A 10,680-nucleotide genomic window follows, 5' to 3' on the forward strand; every position below is an offset into this window, starting at 1 on the left:
AACTTGAAAATCTGGGCTATTAATTAAAGTTCAATATTCAAAGAGAAGATGAATGTGGGTAAATTTCTTTTTCCCACTAGGTCTAACTAAAAAAAAAAAATTCCCTCTTTACAAAAGGAGGGAAAGATAATTATTTTTAAAGCAAATTGTCACTTTAGTTTTATAATTCATACACATTTTATTTTTCTATATTAATTATACTCCCCCCCCCCACACACACACAGATACACACACAAACACAAACTCCAAGAGGTTAGGGATATCATTATTTTTGTTTTATTTAGTTTAGAGAAAATGTTCATACACAAGAAAAACCCAAGGTATTAGATAGGAGATTGCAGGTCATCTTGGTTTCTAGATGAAGCAGTTATCTTCATGCACTTAGGGGTTTACATTCTACTCATTTCTTTATAATAGAAGAAAATGAGAACACTAATTCCGGTGTCTGGACATTTTATACCTAAATTTCACCTCTCCAAAAAGAGGAGTCTGTGAAATAGCAACCAAATGAAAGCTAGTCAGCTCTTGAAGAATCTTCAACATTGCTCATTAGAGTGCATTAGTACATATGAATCTTTAATACAGAGAATATCAAATAGGTAAATATTAACTGTGCTAGGATGTGAAGAGCCCTGGAATGCTTACTTTCTTGGGTTGTGGCCCTCTTTGACTCTTAGGTCAATCTGGACACTACAGAGGCCACATGTAGTATGTCTTGATCTTCCTCCCTTTCCACCACTAACACTAAGCAAGCAAAGTTCGCATCACTCCCTGATATACCTGTGTGGTTAGTTCTGGGCCATCAGTCTTGACAGCTGCTCCAGAGAGGGTTTGCCGCTCAGAAATGTACAGTGAGGTTCCTTCTCACAAGATGAGGCTTTCACAGCTCACGCCCTGGGCTCCTCTCATTTTCTCTGAAATAGACTTTAAGAGATGCTTCACTGCTTAAAACCATTAATGAAAATAACTCACAGGAGGACTTTGAAGCTAACATAGTTGAGCATGCCATTAGAGTCCTTTCAAAATCCTGCTCTGTGTGTATTTTATTTCCTAACTTGACTTGGGTATTTCCCCCCTATATGCAGAGGGATGAGACAAACTTTTTATAGAGACTATATAAAATTACAAAAAAGGGGAAAAAACCCATATCACAAAAATTATCCATAATAAAAATTATTTAAAAACTTTAAAATGAGACCTAAATATAGGTGGCATTTCTTTTCAACATCATATGAGGGCAACAGACCATTCCAAGGAATATCTAGGATTAAATATACATAATATGAAACAAATACAAACTACATAATGAAAATTTTCTGATAGCATATTAAAGACATAAAAATACACTGGTAAAATTAAGTTTATAATATAATTTAAGCTTCTATGCCCAGAATATTATGTTTAGTATGTAATTTTACAAGAAATTCCTAGGTAGACATTTTACATTATTTTTTTAATTCAGTCTTTGAAATATGGAGTGTATTTTATATTACAGCACATCTCAGCTTGGGGTAGCTATATATATTTCAAGTGTTTGAAAGGCATATGTGACTAGTGGCTGCCATATTGGACAACAAAGTCTAGGGAAAGTGTTTTGTTCAATTCATTATTTACTTTTGACTAAAGTTTCCAGATCTAGTCAAGTTTCAAGTTCACTTGTAGATTTTTGTACAGTAGAAACTCAAATAATTTCTGTCCAATAGGAAATATAATATCCATAAACATCTGCTATAGAATATTACCCATGTGGTATCTGACCAAGCAATCAGATCCTAGCATTCTTTTGTTAAATTACCTATAAATATGTAGTTCCTTGAACATTCTTTGAATCAGGCTTAGTATCTTATTAGTTCCCTCATTATTTAGTAAATTAAACAAAAACATGGACATGTGTTCATTTTATATTTTCATGGGTCATGATTGAAAATTCTACTTTAGCAATTTCACTGCCCAGAGTCACTATTAAAGTTGCTATCTTTTATTTTCTTATAGCTCTTTCTCTATATAGATCTTTATATATAGTGTCATCATTTCTGTTTGTATTTATTTAAGTGTTGAAAATATTGCATTAAGTAAATTCAGATATACTCTAGTTTGTCTGAAATGAAAGAATTTCATTTCCAGGATTTTTAATTCCTTTATCAAATTACCCTTCTGAAATATTTTATCACATTCTTATCATCATATTGTAAAAGTTCCTGATTTCTTGCTGTCTAGAAAACTCTGTATAAAAATCGATAATATTTCTCTCTTTTTATAAATCTAGTATAATTTTGTCTTATTACGGTGGCTAAAATATCCATAGTAAGAGTAGTAGTAAAGGGAGCTTTCTTTGTTTTATGTTTGACTTAGGAACAAAAACATTAGCATTTTTACCTTAGAGGAGATGCTTGTTTTTGCAATTGTTCTTTTAAAATATTAAAGACATAGTCCTCTACTCTTATTTTAGTAATCATTTTTAAAAATTGAAATAAAATCTGAACTCTATCAAATAATTTTCCTTTGACCTATTAATATCATAAATTACACACATGCTAATATTTGAACATAAGTTCTTATATTAAACCTTAACAAAATATGTTGTTCTTCTAAAATAGCAATGAATTTGATTACCTATTATATTTCAGTATATTTGGCATCTATGTAAGTGACATAGGTCTAAATGTTTTATTTTTAAAACAATTCAATCACAATTTACTGTCAGTCATACAAACTTACTAAATGAAACAAAGTCCTTCAATTTTTTTTTAAGATTTATTTATTTTATTTATACAAGCACTGGGTACAGTCAGAAGCACGGGAGGGTGAGAGAATTCACAAGAATTCACAACCTGGATGATAGTGCTCCCAGAGCGGGGAGCAGAGCAGGCAGACTGATGAAGTACACTGCTGAGGGGAGCAGTGGGCAGCAGGAGAGGTCTGTGCGCCATGTGGGACCCTTGCCCTGTGGCCGGGGATCTAACCGGCCGGCGTTGCAGAGTCTGCGGGCAGCTTCGCAACTCAGCGCTCAACTGCTGCGCCATGGGGGAGGCCCAAAGTCCTTCACTTTTGTTGAAACTTTAGGAATCATTCATATAGTAACAGATTATGATAAGGATTTTCTTTTCTTTGAATATTTGAAATGATTTTCTTATAAAGCCCAAAGGCATCTTCCCTAGAGGTTGTTCCTTCATAAACTTCTAAAATTTCTCTCACATTTTTTCCAGTTCACATCTTTTCCAAGTTTCTTCCTCTGTTTGAGCCATTTATAAAGCCTTCAATATTTAAATTGCATTAAGATTTATAATTTGGGGTTTTAGATAATTATTATTTATAGTTATATACAGAAACATCCTCTATGCAAATGTATTATGATCTATATTTGTATCAGCTCTCTTATTTAACCAGTGATTTGTCAGTTTTATTTGTTAGAGCATCTATTTTTGATTGAAATTCATCAGATTTTGTTCCTCTCACCTCATCTTTTTTTTTATTTTTCTTTCTGGGGTCAATAAGAAGCCATTGCAGAGTTTTAACAGGGTGGTGGCCTGAGGAGGTCTGTCCTAGGCTGGATCATGCTGCCTGCTGTGAGATGATAGTGTCAGGAGGAGAACCCTAAAGACAAGCTGATCTCTCAGTCTCACTGTGATCTTCAGAGCCCAGCTGCTGGGCAAGAGAGACACAGGCTGTATAGAAGGTCAAAATTGAGAGGAGAGCCAACTCAGCCACAGACTAATGCTGATCTCTCATGGGAGACAGAGTTGCAGGGAGCAGCAATATTAGAGGATTTTGTCTGATTCAGGCCAACCTCAATATCATGGATATGAACAGCATAATGGGCACTTTTCCGAACAACCTAAAGCAGACATGCTGATCTGTTGAGATGGGAGTTTAGCCAGCATCTGAGACTAAGAGACATAACCTCAAACCCACAATAGGGGAAATGGCAGACAGGCTAGCACGAAGAAGTCTGTGCATTTACAACCCCAGGGAACCTGATTGGCATGAGGGATGTCCTTTGGAATTGTGCATTGCTGTGGACCCTACTGTTCTGGGAATCTGAATAATTCTCTAGTCCCAGTAAGGAGCTGGAGACAGAAGAGCCTTACCTTAGGCAGAAACCAACACATGTTCACTGGGATAATTTGGTGAGGGGATGAGGAAGTTATAACTCAAGAGATGTTAGGGAACACTGCACTTACACAAGAGTGAAGTCCTACAAAATGTAGACCAGTTCCAGATATGAGCCATACTGATAGTGAGATTTTTATTGTACTCAAAGCACAATAAAATGGGTCGATCTTAGGGTCCTGAAGGTCATGCTTCTGCACCTCTATAAACCATACACCTATTTCCTTCATCTTTTCTCTAATCCTCTTCTTTCTTTTTTAATGTCTTTCTCCCATTCATCCTCCTTTGTCCAAGTCTTCCTCTAACTTCTGGTTCCCCAAGCTCTGTGGTTGTCTCTTGGTGCTAATGAAGGCATCAGGCTCTGGTTACCACCTCCTGAGAAGCAAAGCCAAGCTAATGTGCCTCCTGGCTCAATAGCAGGCTATCCAGAGGCTCATTTCCAAGCATTTATCTGCCACAGAACAATGGCATCTGCTGCTGAGAAGAAATTAAAGCTACTGCTAAGTAGAGCAGCACAGCAGATAATAGTCTTCTTGAATAGGGAGGGTGTTGGATGGTGATGGCTGGTAATCCAGGATGGATAAGGTCTTACCCATACTGCCTGCAATCCCATAGCAGCTGGCTGTGTGGCTGCTGAGGGGTCTGGCACTTCCCATAATCCTGGATGCCAAAGAGCAGCTTCAGGTGCTGGGGGGAAATCTAGTGAGTCAGGAAAGAGCTTGACCAGAACAAACTCTCTCAGCATATCAAAGTGGAACTGGGAAAAGAAACATGTGGGAAGGGACAGTTTTAAGGGTAGGAGAAGAGTTTAACCAAATTTGCTCAGTGAGATCAAAACCAGGATATGAATAGGATGTGACAACCCTTCCCATTAAAACAGGACCCTTGTCAAGTAAAATAACCCTCATGGCTAAAAACCCCACAGCAGGGCAATCGACCTCTTGGTCATTTGGCAGTTACAGAAGCTAAAACCCAACTCCAATTAAATTTTCAAACAAGACATAAAGCTTTGTAAGTAACAAACATTATTATTTCTCTGAGGCAAAGGCTTATATTTTTCCCTTGTGCCCTTGTAACAATGAATTACTGAGTTCCCTCTCTGGAGGATAAGCTATGAAGCTTCTAACTCCTCTGACCTTGCTCTCTTCGCTCCAGGTCACCAGCGAGGATTGAAAAGACAGTGAGGTTCTCAGCCATGGGCACCAAAGGGCATGAACCTGAGTTTGAGTATCAATTTCCCCACATATTAGCTAATGTGACTTTTGTCTAATCACTTAATCACCCTGAGATAATTTTGTTTTAAATATTAATAGCAATTATATATATATATATTACAGTTTATGTGAGGGTAATTGAAAAACATTATGTGAATGAATTCAGCACAGTGCCTGCACTATTTCAGGTAGTCAGCAAATATGAATTCCTTTCATCTTCTGCATTAAAAATCTCTATATCCCCAGAAACGATAACAGCACTTAAATGCAACACATGGGTATGTAGCTTAATATATTGAACACCACGAGCAATGCTCTCCAACAAACCATGATAGCTTCTGAATGTATTACCATTACTTAGTCCACTAGGAAAACAAGAGTGCACAACTGAAGTGCATTTATTTCCTCAAAAATATATCGTAGTCATCCCCTCTGCATTAGGTACTGTTGGGATACAGTGATGAGAAAGATAAATGTGGTCCTTACCTGTATCACTCAGGATGCTCTTGGTTCCAGGTATGAGAACGCTCAGCTCAAAAGGACTAAAATGATAGGAAGGGATTACTGCCTCACCTAATGAGAAGAGTTGAGGCAAACACAGCTTTGTGAGTGGTTAGATTCATCACTTCATTGAGTTCACCAGGGATTCTGTTTCTTTCCATTTCCTCGCTGCCCTCTATCCTTCTACCACAAAATAGGTTGCATGCCATCAGGGTAGATGGCTACCAGGGTTATACACTTTCTCTTCCCTATGCAGAAATTTCCATGCTACAGAAGTTTCCAGCCAACCTCTCCTTATAGCTCATTGGCCTTAATTGAATCATACCCATCCTGAAGTTAGTCATAAGAAGCTTAACTACATTCTGAGAGATCTGTTGCAGGCTATATCATTGTTGTACAAACATCATAGAGTGTGTTTACACAAACCTAGATGGTGTAACCTATTTCACAGCTGGGTTATCCAGAGGGCCACCATCATCCATGCAGGCCTTCATGGACAGAGTGTTGTTATATGGTGCGTCGCTGAATAACAGATGGGATTGTGCTGAGTAGTGAGGCTTGAGCCACATACCATATGTTAGAGCTGGGGTACAGTTACCTAAAGAGGAAGCCCACAAACTGAGACAAGGGCCAGGAACAGCCAATAAACCCTAGGTTGTCTAGGGAAGGAAAAGGGATGCTGTTGGAAGGTAATAACGTCAATATCACCTCTATGCCCTCTTATCTGCTAGTGGGTTTTGTTTGATATTGCAAAGCAGACTTTGAGGCTGGAAAGTAAAATTCTGTGCTGCTTTCAGAGGGAGAAATGTGTGTCAACAATGAACAATGTCACTTTACATTTAATTACAGTCATTTAATAAATTGGATAGCTAGCATTCAATAGGTAGTGATAGGTACTGTGAGACATGCAGACAAATATGAGACTTGAGCCACTATCAGAAGCAACAGGTACAAAAGATAAAATTTTTATTCACTTATGAAATGATCAATGGCAAAACAAGGCCATGGGGTGAGTTCCCAGCAAACAGAACAGGAACTCACTGATTTTTATAGACATGTAGGTTTTAAACTTTGACATATCTAAGAATTACCTGGGATGCTTGTTTAAAATGCAGATTCTTAACCCAACAATTCTGATTCAGTGATTTGAGATGGAGCCCAGGAATCTGATTTTTTTTTAAACCCACACTTCAGTGATTGCAATGCAAAGAGGACACTACTGCGGTGAGGTAGTTCTGGGCCTGGGGATGTCAAGAGTTCTCAGGGGTCTATGAGGAAAATGTGGGTCCTGGCTTCCTGCTCTGGGGTAGACACTTGGATTGGAATGGAAGGAATGAGTTTACAGATTAGGATGGTGTGGAGAGATAGCAAAAGTAGAAATCTGTTCATTGTAATAGTCTTTGTGTGAAATGATATGGAATTGGTCCAGACAGCATAAAAAGCAAGAAAGAAGTTGCTATCCAAAAGCTTTTCATCAACAGCTATGGTTACTCTGCAGATAATTTATGCTCCATAGAAAAGCTGATAGTATTCTTTAATTTATTTAAAGAAAATGTGAATGGATGAGAAAAAGGAAGCCAAGCTTGCCATTAGGATGCTTCCATACTTCACTCTGTTGTATAAAACAGAGGAAAAAGTCTTAGAACTGAAAAAAAGCAGATGGGTTTCCAGCACCATTTTTTTGATTCTTAGTTTCTGTGTGATACTGGGAAAATCCCTTCTTTTCAGCAATCTCCTCTCTAATAAAACAAAGGGGTTGGAGCAGAATCTCTGCTATCTTTGGTTACTATGCCAGAACATCCCTGTAAGCACCTTGATGAGAACTGTAATGTCAATTTAATTTACTCTTTAAACTGTTAAAGTAAGTATGGCTAAAATCAAAGTGTACATTGCACTCAATGTAAGAGTAATGGCATGCTTTCTAATTATCTGTCCAAGCAATGTAACCATATTTAAATTTATGATGAGACCAGCACATCCATTGGGCTGATCAGGTTGTAGTAAATTATAACTTATTACTGCCCTTTATATTAATTTAATATAAAGACATCCCTTTGACATTAGCCACAGACATTTTATCAGTATATCAATGAGGTCCATTAACACAACAAAATGGTATCACAAAATGTCAAAGTTCTGCACTACTCATATAACCTTGTAAACACTGTGCTTTGTAGCTAAGGAAAAATTCAACTTTGTTATCTCTGGAACAGACCCAGTTCTCTCCCGTCTATAAGTGAATTCAGAGGAACAAATTAAAAGGCCATGACAATTCTTTCATGAGGATTTTGGATACCCATTGCTGGCATGTGTGCACTGTACCCCAGCGAAGGCCAAGCTAAAATTTAAATTTTTGGACTAATCTGTTTGTCATTTGAAGGTCGTATTTTCCTTACAGAGAAATTGTTCTCTTTTCCACAAAGAAATTTCAAAGATTTTATTACAGGCAAATCCCTAAGTATTTAAAAATATGAGTATCAAGATCTAGAAACTCTATACCCAAATTTTCAGAAAGATGGTGTTACTAAAATATTAACAGCTAGCTTTTTGAGCTCCTCTAAGATGACAGGGCCTGTGGTAATAACATTACTGAAATTCTTTTTAATCCTACTAATTAACCTGCAATATAGGTATCATCTATGTCTAGCTGAAGCTTAAGGAGATTAAGTCAATTGTCCATGGTCAAACACGAGTAAGGACTCAAATCTACATCCATGTGACTCCAAGGCACATCATATTTCCACTGAAACCCAACGCTTAAAAAATTCACTCTAACAGCACATCATCCCCTGAATCACTCCTAATTGTAAATGAGATAAGTAGCTTACTTTGCTTCCAAGGCTAGTATATATTTTCTTTGTTTTCATTGTGAATAGGTATAGTTAGTGATGTATATTTTACTCATCATTATAAACACATTCAAAATACAAAAATGCCTAATTACACAAACATACCCTTGGCTAAACTAGAACCCTTTGTCTTGAAATGTTCCAGGCTCTCACTCCACACATCAGATGGTCACAGCCCCAGCTGACACCTTGACCGTGAGAGTCCCGGGTCTAGAACCACCTAACTGGGCTGCTTCCAAAGTTCAACCTTCAGAAATTGTGTGAGATAATCAACATTTATTCTTCTTTAGGTCACTAAGTTTTGGATAGATAGTAGGTACTACTATTTTTTCCAGGTGTAACAAATTCCCTGATTCCAAGATTGAAAAGCAGAAATGTGAGTGAATGTATTAATTGGGTTACAGAATGAGTAAAATATTAAAATAAGCTGTTTAGGGAAGAATCTACACATTGTATCTAATATGAGTAACTGCTGGTGGAGAAACCATTTGCTTTGACACCCCTACACTGCCATAGTAGGACATCTTTGTATTCAACCAGCTCTTGACTTCTCTTGCTGCAGATTCCACATTTTCTACAAATTAGAGATAAAATTAGGGATAATTAGATTATTCAGTTCAAATTAGGACATGCCATAATTGAAAGGTAGAATATGCTTTTTTATTTCAAGCAAACCATGAGTGTTCAGATGAAGTCAAAACACAATAACTGCCTTCCATTGTTCTGGCTAGCTACAGGAAACACTTAAGAAAAGAAATAAAAAACAAAGGAAAATAAATATTTGTAACATGTAATTTACTATAAGCAATCCAATTTTCTATGCTATTAGCTCAGTTTTAATATAATATTGATGACTTTTTCTGATTTACAAACAAATAGGAAAAAATATGAAAGAAAAGTAGATGTATAATGTGCTTTATAGAAAATTCAAGCTTCATTTTAGCAAAATATGACACGACAGTCCAGGTTTGGGGAAGCCTGACTAAGAGTCTTCCTGAGCATGAGACTGGATATAAGGTTCTTCCCTATTTTCTGCAAAAATCTTCCTCATCAACTAGTCTTAATGTCTAGGATACTGCACTTGTACACCCATTTTCTTTTGACTCTGGATAATTATCTTCTCAGCGAATTAACACCTTAGTGTGAATGTATTTACATAGATCTTATTCTATCTAGTAGCTAGTTAAAATGTACAGAGCAAACATAATTGAGGAGATTCCATTGAGGAGAGAATGCAGGTCCTGGGGTAATTTGAAAAAGGCATTAGGGCCTATTGACCTCCTATGATGAATGCCTTGCCGCTGAGTAAGATAAAGGCAGAACAGACAGTGACTTCTTACGCTGAAGTTGCTTTGGTGATAGATGTGTGAGGGAACCCTGTGTTAAGGAATATGAGGGAATTCTGTGAACCTTGGAACACTTGTTCTTGGGCCCTCTGGAGACCACTCTGGGCCAGCAAGTCAGCAGGAATGTCATGTTGCCCCTTTTTCGACCCAGATGCTAAAAGACTAGTGAAGTCTAGAATGTAGATCCTGACTATAAAGCTGACAGACCACACTTTCAAAGGCACCTTTTCTATTATGTAAAACCACTCAGTAACATGGACTAGTAACCATAATTGACAATTGTAAGGCCAGGAATGGACCACGGTGCAGGTTTTCTAGGATCCCATGCAGACCGGGTAAAGGAGGAGTCAGAGTCCTCAGTGGCTTTTTACAGGCAGGGGTGCTGAGGGGCCGGGAGGCTGGCAGGCCTCCCAGCCCCCACAAGTCTTCACTCTATCTGGGCTCTCCAGCCTTCTCTGCTTCTCTCTCGACTTCTGTTCATTCTCAGCTTCTCCTGGCATCCCCGTGACGCCGCCCTTAAAAGCCCAGTCTCAGCCCAGGTGAATCCTATCTACCCATGCCCACACTACTCCAGGTGCCCGCCATCAGGCATGCATTCAGGACCGCGAGGATCCATCATCTATCCTGATGGCGGGAGGGCAGAAAGGCCTGGCATTTTTC

The sequence above is a fragment of the Talpa europaea genome, assembly GCF_964194135.1.
Source record: "Talpa europaea genome assembly, chromosome: 4".
NCBI lineage: Eukaryota > Metazoa > Chordata > Mammalia > Eulipotyphla > Talpidae > Talpa > Talpa europaea.